The following is a 12,951-nucleotide window of genomic DNA, read 5'->3' as shown; positions in this document are numbered from 1 at the left end:
TGACCTTTCGTCTTCCAGGATAAAAACTCTATTCAAACAATATTTTAGTCATGTTACTTGTTCATTGGTTATATATTCAAGTAACCTGACTAAAATAATGTTCAAATGGAGTTATCATCCTGGAAGACGAAAGGTCACACCTTGTGACCTTTCGTCTTCCAGGATAAAAACTCTATTTAAACAATATTTTATCAAGTAACTTGTTCATTGGTTATATATTCAAGTAACCTGACTAAAATACTGTTTAAATCGAGTTATCATCCTGGAAGACGAAAGGTCACACCTTGTGACCTTTCGTCTTCCAGGATAAAAACTCTATTTAAACAATATTTTAGTCAAGTTACTTGTTCATTGGTTATATATTCAAGTAACCTGACTAAAATAATGTTCAAATCGAGTTATCATCCTGGAAGATGAAAGGTCACACCTTGTGACCTTTCGTCTTCCAGGATAAAAACTCTATATAAACAACATTTTATCAAGTTACTTGTTCATTGGTTATATATTCAAGTAACCTGACTAAAATAATGTTCAAATCGAGTTATCATCCTGGAAGACGAAATGTCACACCTTGTGACCTTTCGTCTTCCAGAATAAAAACTCTATATAAACAATATTTTAGTCAAGTTACTCGTTCATTGGTTATATATTAAAGTAACCTGACTAAAATAATGTTCAAATCGAGTTATCATCCTGGAAGACAAAAGGTCACACCTTGTGACCTTTCGTCTTCCAGGATAAAAACTCTATTTAAACAATATTTTAGTCAAGTTACTTGTTCATTGGTTATATATTCAAGTAACCTGACAAAAATAATGTTCAAATCGAGTTATCATCCTGGAAGACGAAAGGTCACACATTGTGACCTTTCGTCTTCCAGGATAAAAACTCTATTTAAACATTATTTTAGTCAGTTTACTTGTTCATTGGTTATATATTCAAGTAACCTGACTAAAATAATGTTTAAATCGAGTTATCATCCTTGAAGACGAAGGTCACACCTTGTGACCTTGTCTTCCAGGATCAAAACTCTATTTAAACATTATTTTAGTTAAGATACTTGTTCATTGGTTATATATTCAAGTAACCTGACTATAATAATGTTTAAATCGAGTTATCATCCTGGAAGACGAAAGGTCACACCTTGTGACCTTTCGTCTTCCAGGATAAAAACTCTATATAAACAATATTTTATCAAGTTACTTGTTCATTGGTTATATATTAAAGTAACCTGACTAAAATAATGATTAAATCGAGTTATCATCCTCGAGGACGAAAGGTCACACCTTGTGACCTTTCGTCTTCCAGGATAAAAACTCTATTCAAACAATATTTTAGTCATGTTACTTGTTCATTGGTTATATATTCAAGTAACCTGACTAAAATAATGTTCAAATCGAGTTATCATCCTGGAAGATGAAAGGTCACACCTTGTGACCTTTCGTCTTCCAGGATAAAAACTCTATATAAACAATATTTTATCAAGTTACTTGTTCATTGGTTATATATTAAAGTAACCTGACTAAAATAATGATTAAATCGAGTTATCATCCTCGAAGACGAAAGGTCACACCTTGTGACCTTTCGTCTTCCAAGATAAAAACTCTATTTAAACAATATTTTAGTCATGTTACTTGTTCATTGGTTATATATTCAAGTAACCTGACTGAAAAAATATTCAAATCGAGTTATCATCCTGGAAGACGAAAGGTCACACATTGTGACCTTTCATCTTCCAGGATAAAAACTCTATTCAAACAATATTTTAGTCATGTTACTTGTTCATTGGTTATATATTCAAGTAACCTGACTAAAATAATGTTCAAATCGAGTTATCATCCTGGAAGACGAAAGGTCACACCTTGTGACCTTTCGTCTTCCAGGATAAAAACTCTATTTAAACAATATTTTATCAAGTAACTTGTTCATTGGTTATATATTCAAGTAACCTGACTAAAATAATGTTTAAATCGAGTTATCATCCTGGAAGACGAAAGGTCACACCTTGTGACCTTTCGTCTTCCAAGATAAAAACTCTATTTAAACAATATTTTAGTAAAGTTACTTGTTCATTGGTTATATATTCAAGTAACCTGACTAAAATAATGTTCAAATCGAGTTATCATCCTGGAAGATGAAAGGTCACACCTTGTGACCTTTCGTCTTCCAGGATAAAAACTCTATATAAACAACATTTTATCAAGTTACTTGTTCATTGGTTATATATTCAAGTAACCTGACTAAAATAATGTTCAAATCGAGTTATCATCCTGGAAGACGAAAGGTCACACCTTGTGACCTTTCGTCTTCCAGAATAAAAACTCTATATAAACAATATTTTAGTCAAGTTACTCGTTCATTGGTTATATATTAAAGTAACCTGACTAAAATAATGTTCAAATCGAGTTATCATCTTGGAAGACGAATGGTCACACCTTGTGACCTTTCGTCTTCCAGGATAAAAACTCTATTTAAACAATATTTTAGTCAAGTTACTTGTTCATTGGTTATATATTCAAGTAACCTGACTAAAATAATGTTCAAATCGAGTTATCATCCTGGAAGATGAAAGGTCACACCTTGTGACCTTTCGTCTTCCAGGATAAAAACTCTATATAAACAACATTTTATCAAGTTACTTGTTCATTGGTTATATATTCAAGTAACCTGACTAAAATAATGTTCAAATCGAGTTATCATCCTGGAAGACGAAAGGTCACACCTTGTGACCTTTCGTCTTCCAGAATAAAAACTCTATATAAACAATATTTTAGTCAAGTTACTCGTTCATTGGTTATATATTAAAGTAACCTGACTAAAATAATGTTCAAATCGAGTTATCATCTTGGAAGACGAATGGTCACACCTTGTGACCTTTCGTCTTCCAGGATAAAAACTCTATTTAAACAATATTTTAGTCAAGTTACTTGTTCATTGGTTATATATTCAAGTAACCTGACAAAAATAATGTTCAAATCGAGTTATCATCCTGGAAGACGAAAGGTCACACATTGTGACCTTTCGTCTTCCAGGATAAAAACTCTATTTAAACATTATTTTAGTCAGTTTACTTGTTCATTGGTTATATATTCAAGTAACCTGACTAAAATAATGTTTAAATCGAGTTATCATCCTTGAAGACGAAGGTCACACCTTGTGACCTTGTCTTCCAGGATCAAAACTCTATTTAAACATTATTTTAGTTAAGATACTTGTTCATTGGTTATATATTCAAGTAACCTGACTATAATAATGTTTAAATCGAGTTATCATCCTGGAAGACGAAAGGTCACACCTTGTGACCTTTCGTCTTCCAGGATAAAAACTCTATATAAACAATATTTTATCAAGTTACTTGTTCATTGGTTATATATTAAAGTAACCTGACTAAAATAATGATTAAATCGAGTTATCATCCTCGAGGACGAAAGGTCACACCTTGTGACCTTTCGTCTTCCAGGATAAAAACTCTATTCAAACAATATTTTAGTCATGTTACTTGTTCATTGGTTATATATTCAAGTAACCTGACTAAAATAATGTTCAAATCGAGTTATCATCCTGGAAGATGAAAGGTCACACCTTGTGACCTTTCGTCTTCCAGGATAAAAACTCTATATAAACAATATTTTATCAAGTTACTTGTTCATTGGTTATATATTAAAGTAACCTGACTAAAATAATGATTAAATCGAGTTATCATCCTCGAAGACGAAAGGTCACACCTTGTGACCTTTCGTCTTCCAAGATAAAAACTCTATTTAAACAATATTTTAGTCATGTTACTTGTTCATTGGTTATATATTCAAGTAACCTGACTGAAAAAATATTCAAATCGAGTTATCATCCTGGAAGACGAAAGGTCACACATTGTGACCTTTCATCTTCCAGGATAAAAACTCTATTCAAACAATATTTTAGTCATGTTACTTGTTCATTGGTTATATATTCAAGTAACCTGACTAAAATAATGTTCAAATCGAGTTATCATCCTGGAAGACGAAAGGTCACACCTTGTGACCTTTCGTCTTCCAGGATAAAAACTCTATTTAAACAATATTTTATCAAGTAACTTGTTCATTGGTTATATATTCAAGTAACCTGACTAAAATAATGTTTAAATCGAGTTATCATCCTGGAAGACGAAAGGTCACACCTTGTGACCTTTCGTCTTCCAAGATAAAAACTCTATTTAAACAATATTTTAGTAAAGTTACTTGTTCATTGGTTATATATTCAAGTAACCTGACTAAAATAATGTTCAAATCGAGTTATCATCCTGGAAGATGAAAGGTCACACCTTGTGACCTTTCGTCTTCCAGGATAAAAACTCTATATAAACAACATTTTATCAAGTTACTTGTTCATTGGTTATATATTCAAGTAACCTGACTAAAATAATGTTCAAATCGAGTTATCATCCTGGAAGACGAAAGGTCACACCTTGTGACCTTTCGTCTTCCAGAATAAAAACTCTATATAAACAATATTTTAGTCAAGTTACTCGTTCATTGGTTATATATTAAAGTAACCTGACTAAAATAATGTTCAAATCGAGTTATCATCTTGGAAGACGAATGGTCACACCTTGTGACCTTTCGTCTTCCAGGATAAAAACTCTATTTAAACAATATTTTAGTCAAGTTACTTGTTCATTGGTTATATATTCAAGTAACCTGACTAAAATAATGTTCAAATCGAGTTATCATCCTGGAAGATGAAAGGTCACACCTTGTGACCTTTCGTCTTCCAGGATAAAAACTCTATATAAACAACATTTTATCAAGTTACTTGTTCATTGGTTATATATTCAAGTAACCTGACTAAAATAATGTTCAAATCGAGTTATCATCCTGGAAGACGAAAGGTCACACCTTGTGACCTTTCGTCTTCCAGAATAAAAACTCTATATAAACAATATTTTAGTCAAGTTACTCGTTCATTGGTTATATATTAAAGTAACCTGACTAAAATAATGTTCAAATCGAGTTATCATCTTGGAAGACGAATGGTCACACCTTGTGACCTTTCGTCTTCCAGGATAAAAACTCTATTTAAACAATATTTTAGTCAAGTTACTTGTTCATTGGTTATATATTCAAGTAACCTGACTAAAATAATGTTCAAATCGAGTTATCATCCTGGAAGATGAAAGGTCACACCTTGTGACCTTTCGTCTTCCAGGATAAAAACTCTATATAAACAACATTTTATCAAGTTACTTGTTCATTGGTTATATATTCAAGTAACCTGACTAAAATAATGTTCAAATCGAGTTATCATCCTGGAAGACGAAAGGTCACACCTTGTGACCTTTCGTCTTCCAGAATAAAAACTCTATATAAACAATATTTTAGTCAAGTTACTCGTTCATTGGTTATATATTAAAGTAACCTGACTAAAATAATGTTCAAATCGAGTTATCATCTTGGAAGACGAATGGTCACACCTTGTGACCTTTCGTCTTCCAGGATAAAAACTCTATTTAAACAATATTTTAGTCAAGTTACTTGTTCATTGGTTATATATTCAAGTAACCTGACAAAAATAATGTTCAAATCGAGTTATCCTCCTGGAAGACGAAAGGTCACACATTGTGACCTTTCGTCTTCCAGGATAAAAACTCTATTTAAACATTATTTTAGTCAGTTTACTTGTTCATTGGTTATATATTCAAGTAACCTGACTAAAATAATGTTTAAATCGAGTTATCATCCTTGAAGACGAAGGTCACACCTTGTGACCTTGTCTTCCAGGATCAAAACTCTATTTAAACATTATTTTAGTCAAGATACTTGTTCATTGGTTATATATTCAAGTAACCTGACTATAATAATGTTTAAATCGAGTTATCATCCTGGAAGACGAAAGGTCACACCTTGTGACCTTTCGTCTTCCAGGATCAAAACTCTATTTAAACAATATTTTAGTCAAGTTACTTGTTGATTGGTTATATATTCAAGTAACCTGACTAAAATAATGTTCAAATCGAGTTATCAATCTGGAAGACGAAAGGTGACACCCTGTGACCTTTCGTCTTCCAGGATCAAAACTCTATTTAAAAAATATTTTAGTTACGTTACTTGTTCATTGGTATATATTCAAGTAACCTGACTAAAATAATGTTTAAATCGATTTATCATCCTGGAAGACAAAAGGTCACACCTTGTGACCTTTCGTCTTCCAGGATAAAAACTCTATATAAACAATATTTTATCAAGTTACTTGTTCATTGGTTATATATTAAAGTAACCTGACTAAAATAATGATTAAATCGAGTTATCATCCTCGAAGACGAAAGGTCACACCTTGTGACCTTTCGTCTTCCAGGATAAAAACTCTATTCAAACAATATTTTAGTCATGTTACTTGTTCATTGGTTATATATTCAAGTAACCTGACTAAAATAATGTTCAAATCGAGTTATCATCCTGGAAGATGAAAGGTCACACCTTGTGACCTTTCGTCTTCCAGGATAAAAACTCTATATAAACAATATTTTATCAAGTTACTTGTTCATTGGTTATATATTCAAGTAACCTGACTGAAAAAATATTCAAATCGAGTTATCATCCTGGAAGACGAAAGGTCACACATTGTGACCTTTCGTCTTCCTGGATAAAAACTCTATTCAAACAATATTTTAGTCATGTTACTTGTTCATTGGTTATATATTCAAGTAACCTGACTAAAATAATGTTCAAATCGAGTTATCATCCTGGAAGACGAAAGGTCACACCTTGTGACCTTTCGTCTTCCAGGATAAAAACTCTATTTAAACAATATTTTATCAAGTAACTTGTTCATTGGTTATATATTCAAGTAACCTGACTAAAATAATGTTTAAATCGAGTTATCATCCTGGAAGACGAAAGGTCACACCTTGTGACCTTTCGTCTTCCAGGATAAAAACTCTATTTAAACAATATTTTAGTCAAGTTACTTGTTCATTGGTTATATATTCAAGTAACCTGACTAAAATAATGTTCAAATCGAGTTATCATCCTGGAAGATGAAAGGTCACACCTTGTGACCTTTCGTCTTCCAGGATAAAAACTCTATATAAACAACATTTTATCAAGTTACTTGTTCATTGGTTATATATTCAAGTAACCTGACTAAAATAATGTTCAAATCGAGTTATCATCCTGGAAGACCAAAGGTCACACCTTGTGACCTTTCGTCTTCCAGAATAAAAACTCTATATAAACAATATTTTAGTCAAGTTACTCGTTCATTGGTTATATATTAAAGTAACCTGACTAAAATAATGTTCAAATCGAGTTATCATCTTGGAAGACGAATGGTCACACCTTGTGACCTTTCGTCTTCCAGGATAAAAACTCTATTTAAACAATATTTTAGTCAAGTTACTTGTTCATTGGTTATATATTCAAGTAACCTGACAAAAATAATGTTCAAATCGAGTTATCATCCTGGAAGATGAAAGGTCACACCTTGTGACCTTTCGTCTTCCAGGATAAAAACTCTATATAAACAATATTTTATCAAGTTACTTGTTCATTGGTTATATATTCAAGTAACCTGACTGAAAAAATATTCAAATCGAGTTATCATCCTGGAAGACGAAAGGTCACACATTGTGACCTTTCGTCTTCCTGGATAAAAACTCTATTCAAACAATATTTTAGTCATGTTACTTGTTCATTGGTTATATATTCAAGTAACCTGACTAAAATAATGTTCAAATCGAGTTATCATCCTGGAAGACGAAAGGTCACACCTTGTGACCTTTCGTCTTCCAGGATAAAAACTCTATTTAAACAATATTTTATCAAGTAACTTGTTCATTGGTTATATATTCAAGTAACCTGACTAAAATAATGTTTAAATCGAGTTATCATCCTGGAAGACGAAAGGTCACACCTTGTGACCTTTCGTCTTCCAGGATAAAAACTCTATTTAAACAATATTTTAGTCAAGTTACTTGTTCATTGGTTATATATTCAAGTAACCTGACTAAAATAATGTTCAAATCGAGTTATCATCCTGGAAGATGAAAGGTCACACCTTGTGACCTTTCGTCTTCCAGGATAAAAACTCTATATAAACAACATTTTATCAAGTTACTTGTTCATTGGTTATATATTCAAGTAACCTGACTAAAATAATGTTCAAATCGAGTTATCATCCTGGAAGACGAAAGGTCACACCTTGTGACCTTTCGTCTTCCAGAATAAAAACTCTATATAAACAATATTTTAGTCAAGTTACTCGTTCATTGGTTATATATTAAAGTAACCTGACTAAAATAATGTTCAAATCGAGTTATCATCTTGGAAGACGAATGGTCACACCTTGTGACCTTTTGTCTTCCAGGATAAAAACTCTATTTAAACAATATTTTAGTCAAGTTACTTGTTCATTGGTTATATATTCAAGTAACCTGACAAAAATAATGTTCAAATCGAGTTATCATCCTGGAAGACGAAAGGTCACACATTGTGACCTTTCGTCTTCCAGGATAAAAACTCTATTTAAACATTATTTTAGTCAGTTTACTTGTTCATTGGTTATATATTCAAGTAACCTGACTAAAATAATGTTTAAATCGAGTTATCATTCTGGAAGACGAAAGGTGACACCCTGTGACCTTTCGTCTTCCAGGATCAAAACTCTATTTAAAAAATATTTTAGTCACGTTACTTGTTCATTGGTATATATTCAAGTAACCTGACTAAAATAATGTTTAAATCGATTTATCATCCTGGAAGACAAAAGGTCACACCTTGTGACCTTTCGTCTTCCAGGATAAAAACTCTATATAAACAATATTTTATCAAGTTACTTGTTCATTGGTTATATATTAAAGTAACCTGACTAAAATAATGATTAAATCGAGTTATCATCCTCGAAGACGAAAGGTCACACCTTGTGACCTTTCGTCTTCCAGGATAAAAACTCTATTCAAACAATATTTTAGTCATGTTACTTGTTCATTGGTTATATATTCAAGTAACCTGACTAAAATAATGTTCAAATCGAGTTATCATCCTGGAAGATGAAAGGTCACACCTTGTGACCTTTCGTCTTCCAGGATAAAAACTCTATATAAACAATATTTTATCAAGTTACTTGTTCATTGGTTATATATTAAAGTAACCTGACTAAAATAATGATTAAATCGAGTTATCATCCTCGAAGACGAAAGGTCACACCTTGTGACCTTTCGTCTTCCAAGATAAAAACTCTATTTAAACAATATTTTAGTCATGTTACTTGTTCATTGGTTATATATTCAAGTAACCTGACTGAAAAAATATTCAAATCGAGTTATCATCCTGGAAGACGAAAGGTCACACATTGTGACCTTTCATCTTCCAGGATAAAAACTCTATTCAAACAATATTTTAGTCATGTTACTTGTTCATTGGTTATATATTCAAGTAACCTGACTAAAATAATGTTCAAATCGAGTTATCATCCTGGAAGACGAAAGGTCACACCTTGTGACCTTTCGTCTTCCAGGATAAAAACTCTATTTAAACAATATTTTATCAAGTAACTTGTTCATTGGTTATATATTCAAGTAACCTGACTAAAATAATGTTTAAATCGAGTTATCATCCTGGAAGACGAAAGGTCACACCTTGTGACCTTTCGTCTTCCAAGATAAAAACTCTATTTAAACAATATTTTAGTAAAGTTACTTGTTCATTGGTTATATATTCAAGTAACCTGACTAAAATAATGTTCAAATCGAGTTATCATCCTGGAAGATGAAAGGTCACACCTTGTGACCTTTCGTCTTCCAGGATAAAAACTCTATATAAACAACATTTTATCAAGTTACTTGTTCATTGGTTATATATTCAAGTAACCTGACTAAAATAATGTTCAAATCGAGTTATCATCCTGGAAGACGAAAGGTCACACCTTGTGACCTTTCGTCTTCCAGAATAAAAACTCTATATAAACAATATTTTAGTCAAGTTACTCGTTCATTGGTTATATATTAAAGTAACCTGACTAAAATAATGTTCAAATCGAGTTATCATCTTGGAAGACGAATGGTCACACCTTGTGACCTTTCGTCTTCCAGGATAAAAACTCTATTTAAACAATATTTTAGTCAAGTTACTTGTTCATTGGTTATATATTCAAGTAACCTGACTAAAATAATGTTCAAATCGAGTTATCATCCTGGAAGATGAAAGGTCACACCTTGTGACCTTTCGTCTTCCAGGATAAAAACTCTATATAAACAACATTTTATCAAGTTACTTGTTCATTGGTTATATATTCAAGTAACCTGACTAAAATAATGTTCAAATCGAGTTATCATCCTGGAAGACGAAAGGTCACACCTTGTGACCTTTCGTCTTCCAGAATAAAAACTCTATATAAACAATATTTTAGTCAAGTTACTCGTTCATTGGTTATATATTAAAGTAACCTGACTAAAATAATGTTCAAATCGAGTTATCATCTTGGAAGACGAATGGTCACACCTTGTGACCTTTCGTCTTCCAGGATAAAAACTCTATTTAAACAATATTTTAGTCAAGTTACTTGTTCATTGGTTATATATTCAAGTAACCTGACTAAAATAATGTTCAAATCGAGTTATCATCCTGGAAGATGAAAGGTCACACCTTGTGACCTTTCGTCTTCCAGGATAAAAACTCTATATAAACAACATTTTATCAAGTTACTTGTTCATTGGTTATATATTCAAGTAACCTGACTAAAATAATGTTCAAATCGAGTTATCATCCTGGAAGACGAAAGGTCACACCTTGTGACCTTTCGTCTTCCAGAATAAAAACTCTATATAAACAATATTTTAGTCAAGTTACTCGTTCATTGGTTATATATTAAAGTAACCTGACTAAAATAATGTTCAAATCGAGTTATCATCTTGGAAGACGAATGGTCACACCTTGTGACCTTTCGTCTTCCAGGATAAAAACTCTATTTAAACAATATTTTAGTCAAGTTACTTGTTCATTGGTTATATATTCAAGTAACCTGACAAAAATAATGTTCAAATCGAGTTATCCTCCTGGAAGACGAAAGGTCACACATTGTGACCTTTCGTCTTCCAGGATAAAAACTCTATTTAAACATTATTTTAGTCAGTTTACTTGTTCATTGGTTATATATTCAAGTAACCTGACTAAAATAATGTTTAAATCGAGTTATCATCCTTGAAGACGAAGGTCACACCTTGTGACCTTGTCTTCCAGGATCAAAACTCTATTTAAACATTATTTTAGTTAAGATACTTGTTCATTGGTTATATATTCAAGTAACCTGACTATAATAATGTTTAAATCGAGTTATCATCCTGGAAGACGAAAGGTCACACCTTGTGACCTTTCGTCTTCCAGGATAAAAACTCTATATAAACAATATTTTATCAAGTTACTTGTTCATTGGTTATATATTAAAGTAACCTGACTAAAATAATGATTAAATCGAGTTATCATCCTCGAGGACGAAAGGTCACACCTTGTGACCTTTCGTCTTCCAGGATAAAAACTCTATTCAAACAATATTTTAGTCATGTTACTTGTTCATTGGTTATATATTCAAGTAACCTGACTAAAATAATGTTCAAATCGAGTTATCATCCTGGAAGATGAAAGGTCACACCTTGTGACCTTTCGTCTTCCAGGATAAAAACTCTATATAAACAATATTTTATCAAGTTACTTGTTCATTGGTTATATATTAAAGTAACCTGACTAAAATAATGATTAAATCGAGTTATCATCCTCGAAGACGAAAGGTCACACCTTGTGACCTTTCGTCTTCCAAGATAAAAACTCTATTTAAACAATATTTTAGTCATGTTACTTGTTCATTGGTTATATATTCAAGTAACCTGACTGAAAAAATATTCAAATCGAGTTATCATCCTGGAAGACGAAAGGTCACACATTGTGACCTTTCATCTTCCAGGATAAAAACTCTATTCAAACAATATTTTAGTCATGTTACTTGTTCATTGGTTATATATTCAAGTAACCTGACTAAAATAATGTTCAAATCGAGTTATCATCCTGGAAGACGAAAGGTCACACCTTGTGACCTTTCGTCTTCCAGGATAAAAACTCTATTTAAACAATATTTTATCAAGTAACTTGTTCATTGGTTATATATTCAAGTAACCTGACTAAAATAATGTTTAAATCGAGTTATCATCCTGGAAGACGAAAGGTCACACCTTGTGACCTTTCGTCTTCCAGGATAAAAACTCTATTTAAACAATATTTTAGTAAAGTTACTTGTTCATTGGTTATATATTCAAGTAACCTGACTAAAATAATGTTCAAATCGAGTTATCATCCTGGAAGATGAAAGGTCACACCTTGTGACCTTTCGTCTTCCAGGATAAAAACTCTATATAAACAACATTTTATCAAGTTACTTGTTCATTGGTTATATATTCAAGTAACCTGACTAAAATAATGTTCAAATCGAGTTATCATCCTGGAAGACGAAAGGTCACACCTTGTGACCTTTCGTCTTCCAGAATAAAAACTCTATATAAACAATATTTTAGTCAAGTTACTCGTTCATTGGTTATATATTAAAGTAACCTGACTAAAATAATGTTCAAATCGAGTTATCATCTTGGAAGACGAATGGTCACACCTTGTGACCTTTCGTCTTCCAGGATAAAAACTCTATTTAAACAATATTTTAGTCAAGTTACTTGTTCATTGGTTATATATTCAAGTAACCTGACTAAAATAATGTTCAAATCGAGTTATCATCCTGGAAGATGAAAGGTCACACCTTGTGACCTTTCGTCTTCCAGGATAAAAACTCTATATAAACAACATTTTATCAAGTTACTTGTTCATTGGTTATATATTCAAGTAACCTGACTAAAATAATGTTCAAATCGAGTTATCATCCTGGAAAACGAAAGGTCACACCTTGTGACCTTTCGTCTTCCAGAATAAAAACTCTATATAA

Source organism: Medicago sativa, chromosome 2, assembly GCF_051527215.1.
Source record: "Medicago sativa cultivar Bolivia chromosome 2, Bolivia_mono, whole genome shotgun sequence".
Taxonomy (NCBI): domain Eukaryota; kingdom Viridiplantae; phylum Streptophyta; class Magnoliopsida; order Fabales; family Fabaceae; genus Medicago; species Medicago sativa.
Note: the sequence above shows the minus strand (reverse complement) of the source record.